Source organism: Felis catus, chromosome D2 (assembly GCF_018350175.1).
Source record: "Felis catus isolate Fca126 chromosome D2, F.catus_Fca126_mat1.0, whole genome shotgun sequence".
Lineage (NCBI taxonomy): Eukaryota > Metazoa > Chordata > Mammalia > Carnivora > Felidae > Felis > Felis catus.
In genome coordinates, this window is record NC_058378.1 from 41074270 (window position 1) to 41091004 (window position 16735).

The 16735-nt window shown below is 41.9% G+C and overlaps 1 protein-coding gene across 10 annotated transcripts in view; it reads left to right on the forward strand.

The window, feature by feature from the left end:
* NRG3 (neuregulin 3) overlaps positions 1 to 16735 on the forward strand; it is a 1060361-nt gene that overhangs the window by 246392 nt on the left and 797234 nt on the right. The gene's annotated exons all lie outside the window — the stretch shown is intronic.

A 16735-nucleotide genomic window follows, 5' to 3' on the forward strand; every position in this document is an offset into this window, starting at 1 on the left:
AACTGTACAGTTCAGTGGATTTTAGTGTATTTACAGGTATATACTATCATTCCCACAGTAACTTTAGAACATTTTCATCACCCACACAGAAACTCCGTATGTGTTGGCTACTACAATCCCCTCCCCCAGCGTTGTCCTTGTTCCCCAGTTCTGGGCAACCAACCACCGATCTATTTTCTGTCTCTATAGACTTCCCTGTTCTGGACATTTAATATAATGGGATCATATACTATGTAGTTTTTTTGTGGCTGACTTCTTTCACTTAGCATAATATTTTTAAGCTTCATCCATGCTGTAGATATCAGTTCTTTATTCTTTTTTATGACTGAATAATATTCCATTATAGGAATATGCCCTATTATATTTATCCATTCATCAGTTAATGGAAATTTCAGTTTTTCCCCCACTTTTTGGTTTATGTAGATAATGCAGCTATAAACATTAGTGTACAAGTTTCTGTGTGGACAAATGTTTTCCTTTCTCTTAGATGTATACTTGACCTTAGCTCAGTGATTTCTTACTTGCCTAAGAAGTAAAGTAGTTGAAAGTCTTAAGCATGCTAAGTGTGTCAAATAATTTTTAGTGCTTACTGCCTCTGTGAGCCTCAGTTTATGGGTGTCTTTCATAGAGAAGCTGTGCCTATATACAAAAAAAAGAGTTTTTAAACCCACACCCATATACATACATACTTGCCTAGGCATACTGCCCAAAGTGGCTCCTTCCAAGAAGGCTTCTGGAGAAGGAAGTACAAACCTTCTCATGATATTGAAACTACCCAGGGTATTGGGGTAACTCCTCTTTAGAAATCTGATTGAGGGGTATGAGCTATCCTAGAAATATCAACTATTTATAGCTTTATTTGTCCTTCATTTGTAGCTGTTCCTAAAATTCAGATTTTCCCTGGAAACTTTTCTTCCACAGTGAGTCATCAGAATATTGGCTGTGACTAGGAGGGTAGGCTCCAAAAGGGCCAAGCATAGGCTTCCCCTCCTGTAGCAGAGCACCTTTGCACAATGTGTGAATGTGTTTGCTAAACTGACACGACTTGATGGAGTTGAAAATAGCACCTTTTCAGAGGACATATATTATCTTCCCAATTGCTCGATTTCTTTTGGAAAAAGATAGACTATAGAACAATTCATTCATCATATACCCTTCCAATGCTCTTGCTTTTAATAGCAAAGGTAAGGGGCGCCTGGGTGGCTCAGTTGGTTAAGCGTCCGACTTCGGCTCAGGTCATGATCTCGTGGTTTGTGAGTTTGAGCCCCACGTCGGGCTCTGTGCTGACAGCTCAGAGCCTGGAGCCTGCATCAGATTCTGTGTCTCCCTCTCTCTCTCTGCCCCTTCCCCACTTGTGCTCTGTCTCTGTCTCTCAAAAATAAAATAAACAATTATGAAAAAAGTACAAAAAAACGAATAAACATTTAAAAATAATAATAGCAAAGGTACGTCAAGGCCCAATCATTTTAACACATCGTTTGCCACCCATGTGAGGACCTGAGACCATGGGTGGTTCTGTGACTCGTTCTTTTGCATCTCCTGCTTTTGCTGACCCCTGGTTGGCAAGATGAGCTTATCCTTTATATCCAAGCATGCTTTCTCCCCATTTTACCAGAGCTCCCACATGCCTTCATGGATGCTGTGTAAATGCAAGGAGTCTTTGAGGCCCCTTCAGATATAACCACAAATTCTCAGTAGTGTGACATTTTGATTGTGGAGCAGAATCAAATTATGTAATCAAATAAGGACACCAAGCCTGATTGAGACCCAAATCAAAGTGCCCAAGAAATCCAATAATTCTGAGTTTGACCTTTCTGCTATTTTTAATGTGACCAATTTGAAAGGCGCTCCAAGAGATGTCCGAGCCTTGCAGCAGCCTGTTTTCTGGATCCTGTTTGAGGGGAAAATATCCTCTCCCTCCAGGCTGACCTGAACTGGTCATTCCAGTTCCCTTGGAACTGGGGCCTTTGATTTCCTCAGGGGGCTTGGTTGTGCATTTGGTGGAAGAGGAGGGGCTCAGAGAAGCACAGCACCAAGAGGATCACAAAAGACACTGGAGCCCAGAGGGGAGTTAAGGCCCTGAAAGGGAATGCGAACATGTCTACTAGGTTTATGCTAGATTCAAGAGTGGCTACCAGGTGTTTGCTCTCATTATACACGAAATGTTTTTCTGCCATTTCCTGGTGCCCTCTCTAGCCTGGTGATCTCAGGGATTGGATGAATGCTCAGTAAATGCTTCGATGGGCAGATGCACAGATACGCTTAGGAGATGCTCTGCTGCAAACAAGTGCATGCTGACTCTGAGATGGACAGGAATTCTCATTATCCGGCTACCTTGCAGAGAAAGTCTGTGAGTTTCCACAACTCCAACTCCAGGGAAACTCTGATTTTTGAACGAAGTCAATAGGACGGTTTCCCACCTGGCACCTTTACCAGGCTACGATTATGACCTCTTGTAAATCAAATTTGATACACGCAGATATGTTTATAATGCATCACTGTTTAACCTCAACAATTTGGATTCTGGACATCTATAAATGAAACAAAAATGACACGGCCATCCTCAAACTTTTTCTAAATGGTTAGATGGAGGTGATTTTGTCCCTTATGCTTTTTGATATATAGTATCTTTTCATTTGTTCGCCACAAGAAACACCCCCCCCCCACAAGAGGGAAAGAGAGCACCTTTAATAGCCAAGTTTAAAATTAAAGGCAACTGAGATATTAATTCTTAAACAGCCCTTTGGTTTCCTGAGTAGCTAACAAAGCACTATTTAGCTCTTAAACATCTTTTTTTAGACTTTACAGGAATAGGAAATGCTATGTATCAACATTTAATTTAGAAAATATGAATGCTTTCAGATATGCCATTTTAAATGTTTTTACTTGGGAGTGAGGGTTGTTTCGGTGACATTTACCTTTTTGGGGCATAATTAGAGAAAGAGGATGTCATATAAGTACATTTTCAGGTATCCAAAGCTTGCCCATTTAAGAGTATATATTTTCTATTTCAGATATTTCTGAGGCGAATCTTTGAAAAAATATAATTATATAATCATTGCCCATTGTAAACAAAAGTGTTTGATATACATGTAACTCTATTCTTAATGGCTCCTGGGGTGATGCCCAAAGGAATCTTGGTGTCTGGGAAAGTCCAGTTCACCTGGGCCACCCTCCTTCCCCACCCAATTCACAGATGAAAGAGCTGAGGACTTTTGAGTTCCTATGAATTGCATAGCTACTCCCAACCCATTGTTCTCAGCTTTCATTACTCTTCCCTTCCAGACGCCTCATGGCCTAGAGGTTTGCTTTTATCACTTGTGCCCTGAGCGGCTCCTGCCCTTGATTTCAGCTGCATTCTCCACGACCTCCAGCCCCATCCCCTTTCCAGAACCTAGATTCAGAGAGTTGTTGGCTGAGCCAGATCCCAGCCTCCTGGCTCCACACCCCCAGCTCTTATACACCCACCCCCTTCCCGGATTCCTTTCCCTTCTGTTTTAGTTTGGGGGTGGGGGATGGCCACCTAGCATTATCTTTCACAACTCACATTTACAGGTGATTTCCTCTTGGAAACTTCTCTCACTTCCAAGAAAGTATCATTCCTACGTTGTACGTTCAGTGTTCTCCACCCTTTCTCCTCTCTTTCCTTTCATAATTGAGCTTTAGTATTTGAGTGTCCCTGTGTCTGCTCTGACTGTCCCTGTCAGCAGAGGGATTGCAGCCCACTCATCTCTGCTGTCCTGGGGGCCTGGCTGTGCTGCCCAGCAGCTCCCTATGAGGATGAGTTCATTGAGGGACAAAGAGCATACTCTGTACCACTCCCTCCCTTTCCATCCCTCTCGATGGGTTTCTTTTGTCTTCTTATTTGATTCTTATCAAATTCACTTTATGTATTTAATTTTTGCCAAGTCATTTATTTCCTGGATGATGAGATGAAGCCTGGGAAGTCAGTTACGTGTGTGTGGCAGGGGCAAGCCACACCTTGTACCCCCAAGACATGATCTTTTTCTGCCAACCAAGGAAGAGCTGTCCACGGGAGGCTCCTCTCTTCTTATGTGGCAGGACCTGATGCGTGGCATTGTCCAGAGGGGCTGGTGTAGAAACTCAGGGGAAGCATTGTAATCAGAGCCTAGAGCTTGCAGGGGCCACTGAACCTTGTGGAGGTTTGTGGTCTTACCTAATATTCACCTCTCCTGGATGACACTGAGCTACTGAATTTTAGCTCTTTCGTCTGCATGTCTGCACCGTGCATGTGTGTTACTTTATTCTTCCATTGCCACCCTAAAGTCACACTGCCTGTGTTCATATTTCAGCTCCATTACTTGATCATTCAGTCTTTCAGGTCCCCCCTAATGCCTCAACTGTCAAGATGGGGTTGTAAAGATTAACTGAGTTGGTGGATATAAAGTGTAGAGAAGAGAACCAGTAGCATCAACAGACTGATGCACACTCTCCATTATTATTGATAGGGTGACTGTCAAACTCCTAATCCTCACTTCCAGACTCACTGCCACTCTTTTGGGATTTGCTCCATCTACTTTCTCAGTAGGTGTGAAACCAGATCACCCAATTGTTTGTAATAAATATAAGGCCAGAATTATTAGGCTTTTAGTAAGGACTTCTTTTCCAAAAAAACTAAAAAAACAAAACAAAAATAACAACGAAAAAACCTATATGAGCTTTTTGGTGCACATATATTTTTAGGCTGCGCCTGAGCCATGCAGGGGACTTCTTTTTTCTTCTCTGATTCATGCGTCTGTTAAGAATAGTCAAAGTTGCCAGAAAAGTGATTTTTGGATAAGTAAGAGGTGAGATCGTGTTAAATTAGGAATCAGAGTCAAGAAAAGATGAAAAGCTTTATTTAGAATGGGATTTGGACTGAAAATGACTGGTGGATCTTTTTCTTTTTTAATACTGTGAGAAATGCAGCCACAGGTTTGAAGTGGAACTATTTAAACATTTATTTTAGCCCAGTTGAGAAAAGGAGAGAGCCAGCCTCTTCCCAGACCTGAACATTTATCTTTAGGATGCAAAAAAGAAAAGTGAGAGACTGTATGACCTTGTTTTCTCTGAATTTTCTCTCTTGCTTTCTTTCTCCTTTTTGCCTTTTTGATGGCGGGGGGTGGGGTTATGTGTATTTTTAATGCTGAAAATAGAAAAAAAAAGATTTTTCTCTTTGCAGTAGGCATGGAAAGTTAAAAAAACAGGGTGTCGTAGCCTATGAAAATGTGTTAAAGAATACAAACAGATGAGTGACTTTTAATGAGCTTTTTCTCCAGTTATGGAATCCCACAGACTAATCATGTCTGGACTCATAGTTGTGCTATGGTGCATCCTTAAATAAGCCACCATCTCTGGTAGACCACATTTGCAGACTCAGCTTGGACATTAGGCAAAGTTCTCAATTTGTTCTTTTGCTGAAAGTCAAATTGTGAGTTTGTGTTTTAACATTTATCCCCATCTGTTTGTCTGTCTCTCTGTCCGTCCATCCTTTCATCCATCCATCCATCCATCCATCTTTCTAGCCATCCACATACTCAGAATTTTTTATGGGTCTTACACAGTTACACGTAGCCTATAAAAAGGATGGAAGGTTCCATTTATCTTTCATTTACCTTCATTTACCTTGCTCATTTAATCTACACAGCAGTCAACGTTAGATAGGTATCATTATCCTCATGCTACAGGCAAAGGAACTGAGGCATAAAAAAATATGAATAATTTGCCAGTTTCACAGCCAGAAGGTGATGAAGTGGGGACCTGGAGCTGGGCCTTTCTGGTCTGGGAGTTAGTTTTCTTGACTACTTACTACCTGACGCCACTATATACACTTTGTCCTAAATGTATAAGGTTGTTGCCAATGATGCCTGGTTGCCCCTAAAAACAACTATTTGCAAGTCTCCAACTTTCTTAGCATATTGATCAAGTGGTACCGTGCCGATAGAGTATTTCTAAGATTTCAGGTGACATTTTTGAAAACATGAGCCTCTCCCTTCCTCCTTCTTATGGGCCTTGAATAGAAGTGATGCAGTTGCAGATTGAGGGTGATGGAGAAGGAATCCTGGGCTATTTGTCAAGAAAGCTGCCTTTGCTGTACCCACCTTGAATCACAAAAGTTGCATTGTAAGGAAACATGACATGATTGTTTCCTAAAATTAACAAGTAACTTTAGTGTAAATGGAAGTATTTATTTATTTTGGGAGAGGGAGAGAGCGAGTGAGCAGGGGAGGGGCAGAGGGAGAGAGAGAATCCCAAGCCCACTCCTTCCTGTCAGCACAGAGCCTGAGGCAGGACTCCATCTCGTGAACTGTGAGATCATGACCTGAACTGAAATCAGGAGTCAGACGCTCAAGGGACTGAGCCACCAGGTGCCCCTGGAAATAATATTTTAAAGGAAGATTATGATAGTTCTTTTGGAAAATTCAGGAAAATTACTTTTTGCCTGAAATTAATTAGCTGTTCAAGTAGCAGAGATATATATGTGAAACAGCTCCTCCATAGAAAGTCCGAATTGTTTCTTCTCCAGTAGGTGACCCAGTGAAAATGCTATATATAACACTCAGGTCCTCTCCAACCATATAGGCAGTGAAGGAAAGGAACAACTCATCTTCATAACGATGGGAAACCAATGAAAACGGTTGCTTTCTTTGAATTTGTTCTAGATTTCTGCATATCTTTAAAAGTTTTAGGCTACTTAAAATCAATAGTAATATTGGGGCACCTGTGAATTCATGAGTTTGAGTCCCTGTATCGGGTTCTGGGCTGACAGTGCAGAGCCTGCTTGGGATTCCTCTCTCTCTCTCTCTCTCTCTCTCTCTCTCTCTCTCTCTCTCTCTCTCTCTCTTTCTCTTTCTCTCTCTCTCCCTCCCTCCCTCCCTCCCTCTCTCTGTACCTTCCCTGCTCTCTCCCTCTCTCTCTCTTTCTCAAAATAAATAAATACATTAAAAAATGAATAGTAATATTTAGTCTACATTTTTTTATTTTACTTTATTTTAATTTTTTAATGTTTATTTATTTTTGAGAGAGAGAGAGAGAGAGAGAGAGAGAGAGAGAGAGGAATAGAGAGAGACACACACAGAATCCAAAGCAGGCTCCAGGCTCTGAGCCTGACACAGGGCTCGAACTCACAAACCACGAGATCATGACCTGAGCCGAAACCGGACACGCAACCGACTGAGCCACCCAGGTGCCCTAGTCTACATTTTTTAAAGAGGAAAGGCATCTTTTCTTTAAATAAGTTTAGGAATATCACATGAGTCATGAAAACCCAGGATCCGTAAGAGAACCCTGAAGTTGTATGTGGTATTGCAATGCCCGATGGCTTCTCAGGTTCTGTTTTCCTCTTCACTCAGAGAATTATGTAAGTCAGGTTAGATATTAAATTTGCCTTTATACATGTATGTTTAAAGAAGACATTAAGGGGTATTTCAGATGTACTAACTAGAAATAACACCGTTAGCAGCCCAAATGGAATTAATCCTTTTGTGGGAGCAAATGACACAGAAGCAGCGCGAGAAGTCCAGCTGCTCATACAGACGAATGGAGGTATGATTGGCATGTGTGTGTACTGATACTGAGTGCCATGGAGTCTGTTGCCAAGAGCTATCAACGTGCTTGCCACTGCCCTTCTCCCGCCCCACAGGGAGGCTCCTACTGCCTGCCTGTATTCCTACACATGCCTCCTAACTCATCCCTCCGCCTCGTTCTTTGTCCTTGTCCTTTCTCACTGCAGTAATGGGCACTGCCAGCTTAACCTATCTGGCTGTGACGGGGAGTGGGTCAAAATCTGTGCAAAAGCACCTACAGCACCCCCACTGCCATGTGGGAACCCTTGTCTCCACCATTCCAGTTTCTCTGGAATCCCACCCATTAAACTTGCCCATGCCCCATGCTTCAGTGAAAGTGACCCATCCGGTCTTTGTCCCGCTGATAAAGCCTGGATTCCACTACCATGCTTCGGTTTGGCTGCAGGACACTCTTCTTGTCCCTCAGTTGCTCCGCATGACAGCCGTAATTATCTGCTGACATCTGTCTCACATTCCACCACCTCACAGAAATTGTCACGGGAGGTGCACGAGAGAAGGAAGGGCGTGGGGTTTTGCAGTTAGACCGAGGGGCACATATTGGTTCTGCGACTGTCCTGGTGAGTACACCGCTGACCTGCCCAGTGTGTGGCTTTCTTCAGTTCTAAACTTGTGGGAAGTAGTTCCCTCCGGGAGAAGATTCAGGGGCACTCTATGTGGAGTGCTTTCTGCAGAGTCGTCAGGGATCAGGTGTGAGTTCCTATTTGCTTCCTGGTACACACCAGCTTTCCTCATTGCATTTATATGTCCTCTAGTATTACCATAAAACTGTGTTGTTGTGTTATATGGACTTTATATTACAGGTTATGGTCCCTTGGGGCTTTGTGCTGATTTTATCTGGCCATTGCATCAACTCCCTTGGCAGGAATATGAAAAATGTGTTTCACTTCTCTGGATCTCCTGCGAGGCCGTTGTGTAATAAACGCTGAGAAATGTCTATTGAATAGAATGGATCATGGAAGCAGTAGAACATGGTGGACGATGTCTTGGACCCTAGAAACAAGCCACCCGGATTTCCGTTCCTCACCTCTTGCCAGCTGTATGACCTCGAGTACATTATTTACTTCAGTTTCCTCACCTGCAAAATGGAGCTGATAGCGTTGCCTCTTGAGCAGTCGTGAAAATTCAATGAACACACGTATTTAGAAAGGTGCCTGATATGAGGAGAGTGATCTATTCTCACTGTTACACTTAATTATAACTGATGATTTTTAAGAAACCTTGTTCCTTTGTGGTTTATTACACCAAGCTTCTCCCACAGGTAAGGCATTGATTTTCTTCATGGCAGTCAGAAATGACCATCTTTTAGACCAATTGGATGGAGTTTTTTCCCCCCTTTGGCATTTGGAGTTTGCTTCCAGCATGGTATTTGCTTGGCTTGCTTTTGCTTGTGGCAGAGACGTGTGAGTTGGCACGACTCAGGGGCCAATTTGTTAGTGTTCTTTTTCTCATTAGTTTCCCTTCTCAGACCCTTGGTCAAAGTTGGTCTTTGTGCAGTCTGATGCTCACTTCATTTCCATTGTATTATCTTTCTCTCAGTAATGAGGCTTGAGTTTCTTACCTTTTCCTCACCTACCTCAGCTTCTCAGGTGACACTGCACAAGGGCAACTTCAGCCAATGGCTCGCTTATCTAGCCGATTATATGATTATTATTCCTAGACACTGTCTTCCCTGAGTACTTGTCACCTTTCGGATCCTGGCATGCTGACCTGGGTGACATAGGAGGAAATCTGGCGATCTGCAGCACGTAGGATTACTTTACAGAAAGGCAGCTTGCCATGCAGCCCAGGTGTCCTCATCCTCACCTTCCATGAGTTCTTATAACCCTCTCGTCAAGCCCCTGAGATACAAATGCATATTTTTGACTCCAAAACAAACTTCTATTTTTTTTAATTTTTTAAGCTTTATTTATTTTTGAGAGAGAGAGAGAGAGAGAGAGAGAGAGAAGCAGAGAGAGGGAGACACAGAATCTGGAGCAGGCTCCAGGCTCCGAGCTGTCAGCACAGACCCCGACACGGGGCTTGAACTCATGAACCGCAAGATCGTGTCCTCAGCTGAAGTCGGACGCCCAACCGACTGAGCCACCCAGGCATCCCAAAACAAACTTCTTTCCACTATGCAGTACCCGCTGCCAGTATGACTTCTCTCTATCTTTCTGTCTCTTGAATTTATATCCCAAATCCACTCTGTGTTACCAGCTAAGATTTCTCCAGAATAGATTATGTCCTGGGCCAAAGATGACCTTGAGGGTGGAAAAACACCCAAGAACCCAAAGTGGAAAACTGGTAAAAGGGGATCATATGGAACTAGGTTCAAATCTGGGCACCAGTTGTTTACCTTGGGTCTTAATGAGCTTCTGTCTCCTCCTCTGTGGAGGAGTGAATAAGCAACACACACAGAACACCTAACATGGTACCTTTTGCACATACATGACTCAGTGATTAAAAGGTACATTATTGGAAGTATTTGGAGGTAATTATAATACTTGGCATGCTAACCATATAAACATCGACCTTTGCTTCCCTTCCCTGAACTCCAGAGACACTCATTTCACCTGCAAAAGTGTCTGCCTTGCCCCTGCCGCTCAGTTTCGTTTCATCACTTCCCTGTTCCTGCTCTAGGTAGCAGGTGCCACCCTGGAATCTCCTGCATTTAGGTTGAGGATTTCTGCCTTCTTCAGCTCACCTTCCTTTCCACATGAGCATCTGTTTATTGTTCAGTAAACCAGACCTAACCCTTCAGACTGGTTATCCTGCTACTAATGGGTACCAGCATCCTCTGCTGTACTACCTCTGTGTTCCTTATGTTTGTCCTCAAACGACCTTCCTGGAAAAAGCAGGGGAACCTGAAACTAGGATTTAAGAGTTCAGTTATTCAACATTAAGTTCTTTTATCTGCTAGTCCTGTTGGTTTTCGAGGTAAGTCTAAATCTACCACTTATACGCCTTAGGATTTGAAAATAGTTAGCTCTTCACCGTGGCTGCACACTGAAATCACCTGGGAGACTTACAAAGTAGAGGTGCCTGGGTCCTACGTCCAGAGCTCCTGATTTAAATGGTCTCACATATGGCCAGAACATTTGGTTTTATAGGCCAGAAAGCAGCAGTCAGTATTATGTTTTTTTGTCGTTTTGATCTCCAGAACTACATGCATTCACAGGGTAAACCGATTTTGACATCTGGTATTCAGAACCATCCACCTATCCCAGCACTTTGGTTTTACATATGAATTAGGTATCAAGGAAAGACTTTCCCAAGGCCCTCAGTAGGACAATTTAGATACTGTTCACTATCCACCCATCCATTCCTTCGTTCATCCCAGGGACCTGTTTTAGAAAGTAGTCTGGACAAGACAGGATTGTAGAGAGTTAGTTGGGCTTTGAATTGAGGAGTGCTGCCTAGGTCTGGAATCTACTGTCTTGGTCAAGAGACTTAAACCTCTTTGGGCTTCTGCATCCACATCTGCAAATTGGGAATAATAATCATGATATGATGATTAACTTAAATTAGATGAGATAGAACATGTGGAAATCCATGTGTAATCTTTGCCTGGCACACACGATGTATGGTTCCAGTCTTAATTCGTATGGATAGAAATGTTTAACCATTTTGGATGTCAAAGAAATGTTTTCTAGGTCAAAAAAAGACGTGCTATAATCTATTGCTTCTTTTCAGTCTTGTGCCACTCATCACAGACCATTTACTTGACACAGCAAAACATCGTATCATCCAATAATGGTCCGATTTTCAGCTTCTCAGTAGACCAATCATCTTCCCCATTTGACAAATACATTTTACTCCGAAATGACATCAAAATGCAATATTTTTCTTGTCATGCTGTACTATGCCATGCTTACTGACTCCCTCATATTCTCAGTATTCATTACCCTTTTACTTGATCTTACCCTTTTGCTGTCAAACCACCTTACTTTATTTATTTAATAATCTGACAAAGATGAAAGAAATATTACCATGGGCTTATGAGACAATTGAAATGCCCTTTACTGCCATCATTTTCATTTGGATGACAGTGGTTCTCCTTTGCCGTCTAGTTAAGCAACATCTGCATGTTTGGTTGTGCCCGTGTGTGCGCGTGCATGTGTGAACATGCACACTGCCCTTCAAAATTAGTTTTCTCAGGTAGACTTTATATACAGCTCTGAGATTAAATGATGTTCACCAAACTGCTGTTGATTATATTCCAGCAACATTATTTTAAGTCAACAATCTGCAAACCTGAAATAACATTCACTCTAATTTTAAGTAGACCTAATTTAACTAACACAAATCATAGCTTTACATTTAACATTACTTATATTCTGCTAAAGTTCTTTCAAAAAATGATAAGTAACTATAATCTTTCTTGTCTGTCAGGATGTGTTTTGAAGATGCTGTCGGGCATGTGCTCTCTTAGCAACCCAGTGTATCTAGATATCTAGCCTGTAAAAATTACCTCCACTGCACCTATCCCTGCCCCTACGTTTTTCTCAACCCTTTTTTATATAATAAAGGAAGAGTGCTTTTCCCATATTTAGATTCTTTCTTTTTTCTTCTTTGTATCCCAACAAATTCTAGATCCTTTTTTTCCCCCTTACCTTTACAGAAATATCACTGCCATTGGCACCTGGATCTTTGTTTTGTTATGTTTTTAATCATTTATTATTTTTATTTTTTAATATAATTTATTGTCAAGTTAGCTAACATATACTATATACAGTGTGCCCTTGGTTTTGGGGGTGGATTCCTGTGGTAGTTCATTGCTTCCATACAACACCCAGTGTTCATCCCAACAAGTGCCCTCCTCAATGCCCTTCACCCATTTCCCCCTCTCCCCCTACTCCCCCCATCAACCCTCAGTTTGTTCTCTGTATTTAAGAGTCTCATGGTTTGCCTTCCTCTCTGTTTGAAACTATTTTTTCCCTTCCCTTCCCCCATGGTCTTCTGTTAAGTTCCTCAAGTTCTATATATGAGTGGAAACATATCTTTCTCTGACTGACTTATTTCACTTAGCATAATACCCTCCAGTTCCATACACATTGTTGCAAATGGCAGGATTTCATTCCTTCTCATTGCCAAGTAGTATTCCATTGTATATATAAACCACATCTTTATCCAAAAAATTAAAATAGAACTACCCTACGACCCAGCAATAGCACTACTAGGAATTTATCCAAGGGATACAGGAGTGCTGATTCATAGGGGCACATGTACCCCAATGTTTATAGCAGCGCTTTCAACAATAGCCAAATTATGGAAAGAGCCCAAATGTCCATCAACTGATGAATGGATAAAGAAGATGTGTCAGCTGGATCTTTGAACTCTCCCTCTCTTCTTTCTCGGTCTAACCAGTTTAAACAAACAAATGAGTAAAACCCATCATAGACCCCATATTCTTCTCTAGTTGCCTAGCCTTTTCCCTGAATTTCTGGAGTAAAAAAAATTTTGTACGTTTTGAGTGAAAGTCTTCCACATAAGTGATCATTAAAATGTGCTGATGACATTCATCCCTATCCTTCCATCATTTAACACTTTAAACTTTTATTTCAAATAATTTTAAGTTGGCAGAAGATTTGCAAAGATAATACAAAGATGTCTTGGATTCCCCTCACCCTGTTTCCCTTAATGTTCCCATCATACATAACCTTGGTCCGCTTATCACCGATCTGCTTCTCACGTTGTTGTGGTATTGCTAACTAAATTATGGACTTTATTTGGATTTCACCAGTTTTTCTACCAATGTGCTCATTCTGTTTCAGAATCTAATCTAGATTGCTATATTACACTTTGTAGACTTTTTAATCCTCATTTTATTTGATGTCACATCAGATCTTAACCAAAAGATCACTCTTCCTTCTTGAAACAGTTTCTTCCTTTGATGACACTTTCCTGGTTTTCCTCCTATCTCTGGCAGTTTCTTGCTAATTTCCTGTGCTGGTTTCTCCTCTAGTATTTAAAGATTGAGATTGTTTAAAGCTTGGTCCCGGTTCCTCTTCTCTTCATGTTGTTCATTCCCATCACCCATTTAGTTAGTTACATGGCTTCAGGTACCACTGATACGTCCATAACTCCAGATGCATAATTTGGTCTAGACTTCTTTTATAAGCTCCAGATCCATATATCCATCCCTGTTATTCATATTATTGAACTCATCTAGGTATGTCTGGAATTGGACTTGTTCTATTCCTTCCCTAATTATTCCTGTTCCATTGCCCCGTGAACACTTACTCATGGAAACATGGTGCTCATTCTTCTCCCTTGACAAAATAACATATACATATTTATACATTCTGAATATTGTGAAGACATGCACCTTTCTTTGTCTTCGTTGCAACTAATTTAGGTCAAATCATCGCCAGGTTTCTCTGGACTTCAAGCAGGCTTTGTATCCCCTGTGGAAGAAAAAAAGTGTTCTCGTTGTTTAGAAATGACTTAGGATCACAATATTGCTTTTGTCAAAAGGACTGTAGGGAGATAGACAATCTGAAAGATCTTAATTATGGTCACCATAAAATTTATTTTCTTAACAAGGACACCTGAATAGAAGGGGGTGCTATTAATAATTGTTCCAAGACTATAGCCATAAAACAGGTTGGTCCCAGGCAAACTGGGTGATACTCATCAATCATAATATTTTTTCACTATAAAGAAAATTTATGCCACTAATGAAGAGGTAGACTTACATAATTAAGGTAGTGAAGCCTCAGGTAGTGAATTAAATGTGGAGAATGTTGTCATATACATTACCACTCAAGAAAATAAATTTAAAAATTTTTTAAATGTTTTATTTATTCTTGAGAGAGAGACAGACAGCATGAGCCGGGGAGGAGCAGAGCAAGAAAGGGACACAGAATCGGAAGCAGGCTCCAGGCTCTGAGCTGTCAGCACAGAGCCCGACGCGGGGCTCAAACTCACAGACCGTGAGATCATGACCTGAGCCGAAGTCGGACGCTTAAATGAGCCACCCAGGAGCCCCACAATTTAAATTTTTAACTATCTTTTGCTGCTACTATTTAACAGATAGTATCCCCTATAACACACAAATAGTAAGTAAATGCAGTTTTTTCCCACAAACATGTAGAACAAGCTTGCCATGACTGTAGCTCTGAGTTTAAAGGTTGCATTTTAAAGAATCTTCAAAATAAAACACACAGTGAGAAAGCTGGGGAGTTAGAAACCTGGCTTCCATGGGAGATCTTCTGTCCAGTAGATATCACAACCAGAAACTCGAGTTTATGACAGGGCACAGAGAATATGCAGAGTACTAATTTAAATTGATACTGTATCTAGTCTGACGAATGCTGTTTTTTCTTTACTCCCTTATGACACTCGGCATGCCAATATTCTTTGAAGTCAGAAAGACTAAAGAATAAATCTACTTTGGCTGCTCTTTGAGTGGACATTTCAATCCCTCTGCACTTTTCAGGTTTCTTCTGTTTAAAGGAGGGGATGACATTTGTCCTGCTCACTTTGTGGGACGTCAGGAATATTTAATGGGGTGATCGATGTGTGAGTTCATTGCCAGTCTTAGGTGTTGTTATAAGTGTTGTGGTACCACTCGGGTAGGAGGATCTTATTTTGCTTATTCACGCCAGCCTAGGCTGGAGTCCACAGTTGGCCATGCAGGAAAGAATCCTGGTCGTGCAATGAAGTACACGTGAGGCCTCGCTTCTGCCTTCCTCCTAAACAGTGTTGCCAAAAGTTTGAGAGCTTTCAGATCTTGCCTTATCACTGCCGTGGTGGGAGAGGATTTTGGAATTTCTGTTCAAACACTTGGCAAAAGTGAGCCTTTCCTGGAGTGCGCACACCAAGCCCGTAACACTTGGAAGAGCTTGATGGGCCTTGTGGCTTCAGCTCCACGCAGAGGGTGGCTGCAGGTCCCGGAAGGGCAGCTGTCCTGCTCTCTCTGCTCAATGAAAATGCATAAGATCAGAAAGCCAATGAGCTAGGATTGGAAAGCGGATGGGAATAGATTGAATACTTGAACCCCTTAGTGGAATCATTCCCTTCAGAAGGCACACTTTGTTTTCCTTATTGCTTTGTTTGTTGGTTGGCTTCTCTTTCTTGATGAAAATGTATCATTTTTATTTTTTTAATTAAAAAAAATTTTTTTTAATGTTTATTTCTTTTGGAGAGAGACAGAGACAGAATGCGAGTGGGTTAGGGGCAGAGAGAGAGGGAGACACAGAAACAGAAGCAGGCTCCGGGCTCTGAGCTGTCAGTACAGAGCCCGACACGGGGCTCGAATTTGTGAACTGTGAGATCGTGACCTCAGCTGACGTCGGACGCTCAACCGACTGAGCCACCCAGACGCCCCAAAATGTATCATTTGTAGTGTGGCAAAATAGGCAGAACTGTGCCTTATGTTCCATAACATACAGAGCTGTTTTTTTGTACTCTGCTAAAATCCTCAGCCTTTTATTCTCTGGAAATATTTTGTAACCTCCATCTCTCCTACCTGTACTGTCCCCACATGTACAGTCTCTGCTCTAAGACTGTCATGTTATGGCCAGAGATGTGATATCAAGACTCTGAGAACACTTCGGACATAAGGATTTGGGGAATTTTCTTGTAAATTTTCACAGCAGACCTGAGTGGAAGGGGTGAAAGGCACCCTTGCTTCCTCTGTAGTTGATGCCAGAACATGTTGCAAAAATAAACCTTTCTTCGAGTCTCAGCCTGCCCCCAGGGTGGACTCCCCAGCTGGTATTCTTCGCGCGGCCGTCAATTACAACAATCCAGAAAACAAGCTATCCGGAGGCACAGCCAGGCATCCTCAGCCTGGCTCCCCTGCCTGGTTCAGTGGTTGGAGGCTGAACTCCAGAGGCAAGATAAAGGGCACATGCTCTGTCCCCTTCACCTTCAGCAATTGAGTGCTTCATTCTCAAATCGTAGAATGGTTGAACTGGATAAAGCCTCAAAAATCAGTTCAACTATTGGGAATTTATAGATGGGGAAATCAAAGCCCTTAAGGGGACAGTGCATTGGCTAAGGTCGCAAGGTTAATTAACAAGAGAGCTGGACCTGTGTTCGAGTTTACTCACTAGTCAGTGACCTTCCCACTATACAGTATATAAATGTCTACTGGAATGGGATGTATCCAGTTCCAGACCATCATCCTTATTAATAATGCACCATCCTTTAAGGGTATGTGC